Source organism: Carassius carassius, chromosome 28, assembly GCF_963082965.1.
Source record: "Carassius carassius chromosome 28, fCarCar2.1, whole genome shotgun sequence".
NCBI lineage: Eukaryota > Metazoa > Chordata > Actinopteri > Cypriniformes > Cyprinidae > Carassius > Carassius carassius.
Window position 1 is genome coordinate 13,366,579 of NC_081782.1, and position 12,790 is coordinate 13,379,368.

Sequence of the window (12,790 nt, forward strand, 5' to 3'; positions counted from 1 at the left end):
ATGGAGTATTCTGACAAATGTTTTTCATTCTTTTCTGGACTTTGACAGTGTAATTTACTTGGCAGTCTATGGGACAGTCACAAGCCTCCCGGTTTTCATCCAAAATATCTTAAATTGTGTTCCGAAGATGAACAAAGCTTTTAAAGGTCTGGAATGACATGGGGCTAAGTGATTAATGACAAAATTTTCATTTTGGGCTGGAATAACCCTTTAAGGGTTGGTAATATTACAAAAAGATCTCCATTCCATGTCACGGGGGAACAAAGTTTGAGTGGCTAGTTTTTTCACAAGCTTGGAGAGAAAGGCTTACCTGGATGCTAGATACACCAGGGACGTCATTATAGTAGTTAAAGACAGAAAAAGTCAGTTTCTCATGATATGCCATGTTTAAATTTGAACATGAAATATGAGGTATCTCATTAAGAGTGATAATAGAATTTCTATAAAATCAGCACAGAAATGTGAAAACATCAGTTGATTCTGGAGTTGAGCCTGGTGGTGATTGGGTATTGCTGTAGCTGGCGGGCACAGTGAGGGAGCACGCTAAGCCTGCATCAGCAAGGACAGAATGCCTGCTGCATTTTTCTGATTCCACCGAATCTGGGCACATGAGCCCAAGGCAGGCAGGCAAGAGCAGGGAGGGTTGTGCTGCATGGCAGGGGGAGGAAGTGGAAAGAAAGCCATGATTTACAGGGCAGCACAGTGGGGGATTGTACAAGCGCTCCAGCCTGGGGAATTGACATGCACAAGAGAGAGTCTTAGTGTGGCAGTGCCACAGCTGCCTCCAAAAACTGAATCCTTACTCATACTACAAAGAAAAAAAGTTAAAAAAGGGGTGTAACAGTTGAGCGTAACTACAAGAAATGAAAGCAAGCAAATGAGAAAAATAGTTTGCGCAAAAAAAAAAAAATTCTGTTTCTCTCATAAGCAACAACTCTTCTTTGTGAAGGTCTCTTTGGATTACCGCTGAAAAAAGTAGGGGTGCACCGGAATTTCGGCAGCCGAAAATTTTCGTCCATTATCGGTTTCGGGCCGAAATAAAAAAAACAGTCCCCCCATCCGTGCGCAAGCGCTTGGGTTTCACTCACGGTCGAGCTGTTATCACGCGTCTGCCTATCAAAGATTAAGCATGTCAAAGGGCTGTCACAATCAAAAAAAGCTTGTCAAAAAGCTGCACAATCGATCGGACCAACCAACACAAGTTTCGAAAACGAAAACAGGGAATCGATTTTAACAGCCTTCTCTCGGAGCGCGTCCAGCTCGTCACTATACGCTCGCAGCGAACGCGCGTCACACAGCAACTGCAGGTTCTGACACACACACACACACACACACACACACACACACACACACACACACACACACACACACACACACAGAGCCTATTAGTGCATAATATCAATGTAGCCTTCAGTAATGTTTTTCATTGATGTTATGGCAGTCCACATTGCTGACTTGTGCGCGTCTCAAGCGCCCTCTTTACGTTCGCCCTAATGCCTGTTTAGTTGTCGGTGGATTTGCCTATATTTGGCGTTGAAAAACGGATCAACGCCAAATATAGGCAATTTACTAACGATTCAATGAACACTTTGCCTATGTCTCAAAAATCGAACAGGATTTTTTTTTTCAAAAAAGTGACAGCCCTATACGAGAGGACACCAAAGTTGCAATATGTAACATTTGTTCTGCAAAAATCTCCAAAATTGTTGATTTTTTTGCACAATTTTTAAAAAACTATTTTATTTGATGGAACATAAAACTTGAAGAATAATTATTATTTATATTTATTGTAAAAAATATTTTATGTTTTGTTATGTAACTGTTAATAAAAGTTTGATTATTATATTGTGATTTTTCAATTCAGATCCATTAAATCCAAGCAATATATATATACGTTTTTAAAAGAAGCCATTTTCGGCTTCAGTTTCGGTTTTCGGCCAAGTGCATCCTAAATTTCCGGTTTCGGCGCAGAATTTTCATTTCGGTGCATCACTAGAAAAAAGTTTATTCTACGACAAATCTGTTGCATTTTATATGCTTCCTCTGGTCAAAAAGTGCCCCAAACAAAATGCACCGATAATAAAATTCAAGCTTAAAAATTAAATAAGAATTAATTAATGAATTAATTATGAGAAAGTTTTACTTCCAAAACTGAATACTACTACTAGTACTACTACTAATAATACAGTTGTTGGTCTTCTTAATAATAATAATAATAAAATAAAAATAATATTTTGTTATTATTAAAGGTAACAATAAACAAAATGTAGCATTCATGTAAATGTACACAGTGTACAGCCAGTTAATACTTTGCTATAAAAAAAAAAAAACCTAGACAGGGTAGATGCCACATTTAATTTGATGTACTGTAATACCTTAAATTCTAACTGGCTTCATAGCTTGGGTTTACATACTACTTTAACTATGACTCTCGGAACAGTTGTTTGTGAAAAAAGGGTGCCAACATGCCTCCTGGGCAAACCAGTTGTGCCATGTTTTTTCTCTCCAAGAGACCACATAAGAGAACTTTGGCAATGACACTTGTGTGGTGAGGCTACAGGCCTTTTGGTGAAGTGGCACTTTCCACCAAAATGTATGTGAGCACGTGCATGCTTCAAAGAGAGACATTCACAAGTGAATAAAATGAAGCATGAAGGAGATCCAGGACATGTTCGACTCTGTATATTTACGTAGATTTAAACCATAAGGGAGAAGGGAGGCTTTCGGCAGGAGATTCAAACTAAGTAGGGCACAGATGCACAGAAAGCCAAGGCTCATGCTGCAGAGCTCGCACAAACACTCACTAAAGCTGCTGTACGAGGACAGCGTTTGAGAGCTGCACTCAGCTAATCCCAGAGTCAGAGTCCTCATGCTGACAAACAATCACATGTCTTTGAATTGGCTAATTCACATCAGAAAGGCAAAACCAATACATCCTATGTACAAATAATATGCATGCATTTCTGCTACACAGAACGCTTACAGAAATAAGTCAAATGAGTCAAATGCCCAATTATCCGAATGACACACTGCATCTGCTGAGAAATGTACAGCTAGTGGACGTACAGAAATAAAGTAGGGTTACTACTTTTTCAAAATGAGTCAGATACCGATAATTTCAAATGCGTACAAAGAGTTTGCAAGTACGACATGAATTTTAGGATTACAAAATTGCGTGTAGCTGTTACTTTCTATGACCTTATCTATGTTGCATGTAAAATTAACATATGTAATGAAATAATTAGGGGTGTGCCTGAAGCAGAGTTCCTTATTCGGAATGGCATGGATAATCGCTTCAAAAATGAATAACAGACAAATAAATTGAGAATAATTCTGCCTGAATACTCGGCTGAAGCTGGCACAGTCCGGAGTTTGCTAGATAACAGCTGAGTCAGGGGATCGGCGCAATATTATACAACAGACCTCTAAAGTCACGAGTGTGAAGTGTATGAATGTAAACTTTATGAATGAAGAGAGCGCAAATCAAACACAGCATGGCTGTTGTCTCTCCGTGCATCTCTCAGAAATCAGAGCTTTGCAAGAGTAATATCACCTATAATAATACATCATACACGTTCTATAATTTGTATATTTTTAAAAAGCAATGATTTAAACCTTAGGCTCCGATATGATACGAATGAATGGATTAAGCACAGCGCGCTCACCAATCAAACACGTCACGTCAGTCTCTCAAAAACCAAACCAGTTCTAGCAAGCTAATAACCAGCTTCCATACGGATACATTTTCTACTTGTCCTACATGTTTGCATCTATACCTTTTGCTGGTTTGCGCGCCATGCACACATTTGTTTAGTGAAGTTCACTAACAATAAGACTCGCTTAAAGAGTTCTGCGTAATGAAAATGTGCGCATTGAATTGATTCAGTCTTGTTCAAATGATCACTAAACGTTTGTCATGACATCGCCTTGTTTGCACGATAATTATTATTTAAGAAATTAATAATTATTTTTCTTTAACACGACATACTTGTTCAGTTATATAACTATGAAAAAAAAAGACAGCCATAACGGTTTTATCCATGTTGTATCCGAATGCAGATACGAAAAATGTTGTGATTGTTACAGACACAAATACAGATACAAATACTGGCTGTTACATGAAAATTTAAATATGTAATGTCATAATTATAAAGTTTTGACAATTTACATATGTAATTGTTGCATACGGCTATGAATTAATAAACGTCTATTGATAAAAAAAAATCTATTTAATGTCTTTTCATTTACAGTAGCATGAACCACAAATAGTTGAGTAACTCGAGTATTTTTTAAATAAAAAAAGACTAGTAGAAATCACTAGTCGTGCAACCCCTAGTATGTTCACAGCATATATATATATATATACATAATATTTTTTTATTTTTTATTTTTTTTTATATATATATTGGGCACTGAAAATAAAATAATAATAATATGAATCATGTTATTTGCCCTTATTTAGCAAACAGATATTACCTTCAGTTATTTCCACACTTAGTTAAACTTGTAAAAATGTATTGTATACGCTTTTGTTACTTTCACTTTTGATTTTAATGGCGCATTAGAGCAGCTCCCTTGCAGCAGCTCAATACTGTAATCACAAAACGTTTTCCTAAAATAATGCAAGGAACCACTCATTACACATAATACAAAATAGTGCATGCATTTGTTCAGCCAACAATTTTTCTGAAAAAATTCCAGTGGATAAAAGGCTAAATAATTTATTTGCTGTAAAAATTATGCAACATTACCCAATGACATTGACTTCCACTGACCAAAATATATAGCTCTGTATAGGGCTGGGCGATAAAAAAATGATATCTCGATATTGTCAAATTTTTTATGATATTCGATATATATCTCGATATGTTTGCATTTAAATAATAAAAAATAAAACATGATTTTCTTTTGCCCATAAAACAAACAAACAAACATTTAGATTAAACAGCTAATTTAAGCTGGGAAAGTATGTTCTTTTGGGAAAGTATGCTTGAATTTGAAATATTCGATATTCCCGATATATTCAAATTGTACATCGTCGTCAAAATTATTCCGATAGTATCGCTAATATTCGATATATCGCCCAGCCCTAGCTCTGTAGTACGTCACAAAATTGGCTTCACTGGCATTGCAGTATATGACAAAGGTTAAAGTTGTTGTAAAATTGTGAAAAAAAAAAAAAAAAAAAAAAAAACCTCAGCTGGGTAAAAGTCATCAGTAAACAATGTGATCAGTTTTATGTCCAGGAAACATACTGTATCAATGGTCAAAGTTCATGCATTTCAGCATGGGAATTCGTACACAGTCATAGTGCTTCATTATTGTGGTTTCATGTTTGCCTGCATCAAAACAATCCATCTGACCCCTCCCCAATCTCTCGGTTGGCCGGCCTCTCCTTGCAGTTGCTGTAGGCCAAACCCTGCCTATATACTGTGCTTTTGTCAGCTTCCCTCCTCTTTTGGCCTGACCTCTGACCTGCAGCTGGCTGCTCCCTTCCTGTTTCCTGTTTTCTATGATAAAACAGCCAAGCCAACTGGAGAAAGCGAGAGCGGTCCACTCATGCCCACTGCTGATTATCAAAGGGTCTACAGTCCAGAAGCATCACACCTTCAGTCTCTCTTTAGCATTGACCTCAAGTGATCCACACGCTCAAAAAAACCCAAGGGCCAGTTTGCACTAGTTTACACTAGAATTGCTCAACTAAGGCACATTTCAAAAACCAACTTCCCCATAACTTCTAACATTCCCCAAATATTAGACATGTAGGCGTTTAAGGAAGTGACTTTCTCTGCCATTGGACACTATTTAGGTCTAAACACTGTGTTCATGAGAATATGCGAACAGATCATGAATTCAGTGTTTCCTCATCAACGCAGCCACTCTTTGACAAATTTAACTGTCCGGAACTGGCTTCACACCGGATCTCTGTCAGGAAGTGGTGGTGACAGCAGTCATACACCCAAGCAAACGCGCGCACACACACACCCCTTTAAATAAAACACATTCACACAAACAAATTGTGTTCAAGGTGAACTAACACTGTCTATTCCCATCCATTATGTCATACATGAGGTGACTTCCAGAGAAGCGGTCCTCTGGTGGGATGCAGGACTATTTTAATAAATGCAAATAATATAATGCAACCAAGCATAGATGACCGTGACAGCAAAATAAATAGGCCTTTTTAAAGAGTGGAACAAAATATCCTCATCTAAGTTATTCATCTGACACATGATAGAAGCTATTCAAATGAAACGGACACTAACATGGACAGGTTATGTGGTATGCCATTATCTACAAAAACAAAACCAGACAAATTATATAAAAAGAAAAAAGAACAATTAGAAATCAAATTTGTTTTTAAATACACAAGCTTCCAAACTTTGGTGTCACGTGAACCTTAAGAAATTATTCTAAGTTGAAAACAGTTGTGCGGTTGAATATTTTTGTGGAAATACTGATTTTGAGGCCATCCTTAAAAATATTTTGGTTTGCAGTAACAGTAATTAAAAAAAAAAAAAAAAGGGTCGGTAGGTCAGTCTATATTTTTTTTTTCAAGTTTCAATGTAAAAAAAAAAAAGTAAATTTTTGTGATGGTGATGACGTCGGTATGAATTTAAACAAATTAGCATATCGTGACGTCACTGACTGGGCCTTCAACCCGTGCCTTCGGGCGCATCATTGCAAACCTCATTTTGATGCAGGCTATATAGACCACAAACAAATTTAAATCTTTGTCAAAAACATGTTTATTGCATGAATTTCAGGTGAGAAAAAAAAATGAGGTACTGTTTTACTTGCATCCACCGCTATGTATCAATGCAACCTTCAAATGAGAGAACGTTTACTTTGCTTTCTTGAGTTGTCCCTTTTGTGAAAAAAATCCTGTTTGATTTGAGTGACGAGTGTTCATTGAATCGATTGTAAAATCGATTTTGCATGTCTAAAGTTTTATACGGCATATAACACCAAATATAGGTAAATCCACGGACAACAGGCAGGAGGAATGTAAAGATTCAATATATTGGTAAATACCAATATTTCTGATGATTTATTGGCGTGAAGTTACGTGCAAAATGACAAACAGGAGTGCAACATTTTCGAAAAACAATAAGCAGAGTGGACTGCCATAATGCAAAACATTTACTGCAGGCTTCAATATGGCTGTGTTTACGATTAAATTTCAACAACAACAACAAAAAAAAAAATCGCATAGGCGATTTTCTTAGGCTATCAAAAAAATATTTTTTCGAATATTCGTCGAATTTAAAATAAAAATCCACATTCGAATGCGCATATGAATTTTAGGTGTGCATTAAGGAAGCTGCCTTATGAGCCCTGGTACGTGTTCCATTCCATCTCGCCGCGCGCACAGCTGTGTCTACACAACTTTCAAAGGCGGACGAGCTCGACACGCAGTATCTGCTTTCTCATCTTTCACCTCGTGTACGCGCATGAGATGCGATGACAATATATGTGTCATTGCATTATAAGGTTATGTTAGCCTATCCAGTTGAAGCCACTTAAAAAAGAAAAAAAATCAATGTGGAGAAGATCTTGTTTACATCAAAACTGAAACTAAGCCGTTCACACAGAACGCATATTTCGTGCATCTCATGTTTTTAAATGAAAAAATGTATCCTGTGTGACTGGTTTGCCACCCTTTTTATTTAATTTAACAATGCATGCATACATGATGCTGTTTTGTTTATAGTTCTTTAAGCAACTTAATTAATAATAATTGGTTCATAAACATTATTCTAAATATTATGGTTTTTCACAGTCATGTATTCTAATGGTTTGAATAAACATGCAGTAATATTTTGCTCGATGCGCTATCTTGAGCCTCAGAAGAGAAGCAAAAAGCTTTTCTTCACCCTAACTGAAATTATGCATTTAAAATTCGAATACAATTCAAATTTTTATCATATTTAAGTAAAAAAATTCGAATTTAGTTTTTTCAGCTATTTTGACAGCCCTAGGCGATTCAAGCCCGAAACTGTATGAGACTGAATACCGGCTGAATTCTCATTTGTAAAAAGAGAAACATTGTGCAGAACTATTATTTGCTGTTATGCGTGTTTGTCCGATGCTGCAGTTGCTGTGTGACCTGTTTTTATACAGTCTGTGTGTGGGACGCCTGTTCAAAAAAAAAAAAAAAAAAAAAAACCTGGACACGCTCTGAGAAAGGTCGTTAAAATCATTTTCTTATTTTCGTTTTCGACACTTGTGTTGGTTGATTCGTGCAATAGATTTTCAAACATAAAGTGACAGTCGACACGTTCACGGTTTTAGACTAGAGAGGAGAAGGGATGGGAAAAGATCTGGGCACAGTTTTTCCAGAACTTTGTGCCAAGTTAAAGCGGTGTCGAGCTGTTTTAATGAATTTTTTTAGATGTATTATGGTGCCTGAACCCGTATGACTTTGAACAGTGACTGCGAACATTTGGTTTACTGCAGCCGCAGCCATCATTACCAAGCGCGAACCGTTGACTCTGACAGTGAGTGAGAGTCTGAGACGAAGCGAACGCACAGGCCACAGTGTGACATCCGTGTAAACACAGATGACGTCAAGGTTTTTTTTTTATTAAATAAGATAGCCTTCATTTGTATGTAGGCCAAGGCAATTTATATATTTACAATACTTGAATATAATTAATAGTATTTTATTGCGTTTGTATTAGTTGTTTGAAGAGTAAAAAAAATAATTGGTCGGTCTTAACGCAAATTTACAATCGGCAAGTCGGTCGGACTAAAAGCAAAAAAAAAAAAAAAAAAAAAAGGAGTCGGTGCTAAATTGACAGGGTCGGTCGGGTTACGGCAAACAAGAATATTTTTAAGGATGGCCTGACCCCAGAATTCTTTGATAAAAAAGAAAAGCATATTTAAACTAGAAATCTTTTGAAAAACAATTATAAATGGCTTTACGGTAATTTTATTTATTTTGCAAGAATACATCATTTTTTACATTTATTCATTTAGCTGACGCTTTTATCCAAAGCGACTTACAATTGCTATATATGTCAGAGGTCGCACGCCTCTGGAGCAACTAGGGGTTAAGTGTCTTGCTCAGGGACACACTGGCAGTTCACAGTGGATTCGAACCCGGGTCTCCCACACCACAGGCATGCATCTTATCCACTGCGCTAACACCACCCCAATTTAAATACATCAAAGTATTTAAAAAAACAATGGCCCCACACTTTTGAATGGTAAAGTTTGGTTTATGGTAATATTAATCAAATTCAATACTGATTTGAATCGTCGCATATTTAAATCGATTTTCAACCGGCTCGTGGTTAATCATTACATTCCTAATAGATGGTAAAGGTTCTTTGTAGAACCACTGATGCAAATAAAGAACCTTTATTTTTAAGAGCATATAAGCAAGAGTCAATGGTGTCCAACAAGTTTGGAATGACATGAGGGTGAGTAAATGACAGAATAATAATTTTCAGGTGAACTATCCCTTTACAAGAGCAGTATTTTAGAGAAAGAACTAAAGAACAGACTGAATTCCAGTTTACATGACCCTTGACTAGGAAACAAGAGAAGTGTGATTTTGAAAGCAAAAGAGGTGGCAAAGCATGCCTTTTTTCTGTTTTATCTTCAGAAAGAAGAAAAGAACAACACAGCAAGAGTATGAGAGCTGCATCATCAGTCAGTGTTCAGTCTGCCAGTGTGTTCAGCAGGCCATAAATAAATACAGTGTCCCAATGCTAGTGTGCGGCTCTCAAATGTGCTTAGCTGGGCTCGGCTGGTCTCTGTGTGGAGCGAGATGCAAGACGTAGTAACTCGAGCTGCAATACAATCCTTGGGCGTGTTAACAGTGTTTCCATCCGAAATGCTCACTGTGTGCACTAACTCATGAAAAACAGACAAAACTCTATCTCTTTGACAGAAGTTTAGACGTGATTATCACTTTGTTCATGACAATGGAGCATTGGATGCTCAGCTCCATTGCTTTCAGGCTTGTTGGTTCCTGCAATCCCTCGAGAACCATATAACTCACTAAACAATGAATGATTAATACAAAGAAAGCTTAATTAACACCCCACAGATGTGAGCCTTAAGCTACACCTCCAGCATGATATTTTAAGACTTCTAACCAAAGGGGCTTACTGTAAAAAATAATATTATAATAATTGCTTGTTTAATAGCATCTTTTGATTGTGTTGTTTGATGGCACTCGGGGTTTCCTCTGATAAGAGTAGGAGGTTCTATATTTAATTTAGAGCTAAACCACAAAACATGGGTAAACGCATCCTTCAAGTTTTCTACAAGTTTTATTTTTTTACCACCCTATATATTTCCTTACTGGTAGAAATGCACACAAACAAAACAAAACAAAACAAAAACTAAAGACAAATTAAAAAAAAAACATTTATAAACAAAACGCACACAGAAAACAAATTTAAAAACAAAACAAAAACCCAAAACAACACACAAAAACTAACCCCCCCCCCCCCCCCCCCTGAAAAAAAGAAACAAAACTTTTTGGCATGTTAGGTTATCTGTAAATTGCCATTAATTTCCTTCAAGAAATCAAATGGAAACTAGGTACTGCAGTAAACTTGAAATGTTCCCCATGGTTGGGCGGTGCCTCCCCTGTCGACTGCATGCATGTAGTCTGAAATGTTTCCTTTGTTTCATTCCAGATTTTCTGCTACATCTCATTTGCACTTTCCAAGTTCAAAACAATTCAAAGAAAGAAACATGTAGAAGGATGTTAAGGCTTTAAATACGGAACATGAGTGACACGTCTTCACCACAACAAACGACAGCTCATCTTGACAGAGCTGCGACTACAACAAAAAGGAAATCGTACGTTGTACGAGCTGACATATTTCAGTTATGCCGCACAACTGTAAAACGCCTTAACGTGATAAACACAGCAGATGCACAAGTATCAAACTTCACCTATCTGCTGTGTATTTCCCTATTGATATAAATGCTCCTTTCATGCAGACCTGTAACATGCAGATAAGATGAAAAGATAAGCAAACTAAATGGAAAAGGAAACATGAGTACGGAAAAGTCACGGTCCAAATTTAGTGACCTGAAGAAAGCGTCGATGCATAATCTCAGGACAACACAATTAGATACGACTACTATAATTCATGATACAACATCTGTCAGAAAGCGTATCCAAAATTTGTTTGCTTAATTGACAACAGCTGCATGGCACACACCTAGCCTCAGGCTACCTAAATTGAGAGCACATGCAATTTCTAAGAGATGGATATCAGAGCACTAAGCATTTCTTCACAAGGAAGCCCTGGAATGAAAGACAAAGAAAATATGTGGCAGAAGTTTCCAACGCTGGAACAGGGTTTCATTTTTGTGAGTGTCTAGCAGGGATTAAAGATTTAAGAGAGATGATTATCTTATTCCTAAAGATACGATCACATTTAGAATTGCTCTGTAAAAATTTTACAGGCAAAATACAATGATTTCAAAAGGACACCACACGGTTGGGAGTTTTTTTTGCCTATGTTCAGTTGGTCATGTGAAATAGCCTCACTGACCAAGAGGAAGTTATATGGTTTATAAAAAAGTAACTTTAGCAGTGTTTCCCACAGGTCTGAAATATACTTGCAGTGGTAGCTGAGTATTAAATCCTCCTATCACCCACGGTACAAAAATTGTCTACAACACATGACAGATAACAAATAATGTTTGATTTTTAACAATATTTTTTATTTAGTGCTAATGAAATTCATTTTAATTATATGATACGATTAAATTTAATTACATACGCCTAATATGCATTATTATGCATTTAATGCATGTAATTACATCATTTAAATGGTAGAGTTCTCCTTACTTTTTCTTGTAGTGTCTATCAGTGAGTGAGTAAAATCTATATATTGAATAATATGTAACAAAAAATGTTCTTTGACTTTTCTTCCTGTGGGGAAACATCCAGCCAGAAACTACAATAGTTTCCTATGAATTAAATGTATTTTAATGTAAATACAATTTATTGTGTAAAATTTTTTTTACTTGTGATTTTTAATTATAAACTTATTTTGAAATAATATTTCTATACTATTGCGAGCTGTTCCTTCAGTTGAGGTGATAAAATATGCATTAAAATATGCTTACAACTGCCTAAAATATATTATATAAAGTTTATAATGTTGATAGTGTCATAATTCATCAAATCAAGTTCATTAGCAATAGCTTGGCATAAAGGTGCGCTATTCATTGATTGAGAATCACTTTGAAGCAGTCTGAAGTCACCTTGTGACAATGCAACATCCAGCACTTATATAAATTAAAGCAAACCTTTTGACGGTTAATAATCAAGAGGCTGTATCATGATTTATGTTTTTCCATCCCAAAATATAAGACCTTTTAAAATGACCATTTTGACGTTTATTTTATCATTTTATGTATTAAATACTTTATGACATTAAAATTTAAGAAAACTCACCCAGAGGGATTTTGCTTAATTCACACTTGTGATCCTAAATACATTTTCGCACATATCTATTTTAGCTGCAAATGCGACTGAAGCGACCACACTGTCGAGCCCTGTCTTTTTCTGTGAAATATCCACCACGTCTCTGCAGCGCAGGTGGGAATATCAATGGGAGGAAATAGTTCTCGCGCACAGAACAAGCAGATACGAAAGGTGTAGGGCGAGGGGTGATTTTCCACTAGTTCATCGATTGTGGATGGTTTCATTATTTCAGGCGGATTAAAAAAAGTATAAGAGAATAAAAATGTTTCTCCAAATATACTTGGGCAGCTGTTAAAGTCGGCTTTTGAGTGAGCGGTACTT

At 36.5% G+C, this 12,790-nt stretch overlaps 1 protein-coding gene across 1 annotated transcript in view; it reads right to left on the reverse strand.

Moving 5' to 3' along the window:
• Nucleotides 1-12,790, reverse strand: part of LOC132108017 (E3 ubiquitin-protein ligase CBL-like) — a 39,571-nt gene that overhangs the window by 12,611 nt on the left and 14,170 nt on the right. The window lies entirely within an intron of this gene.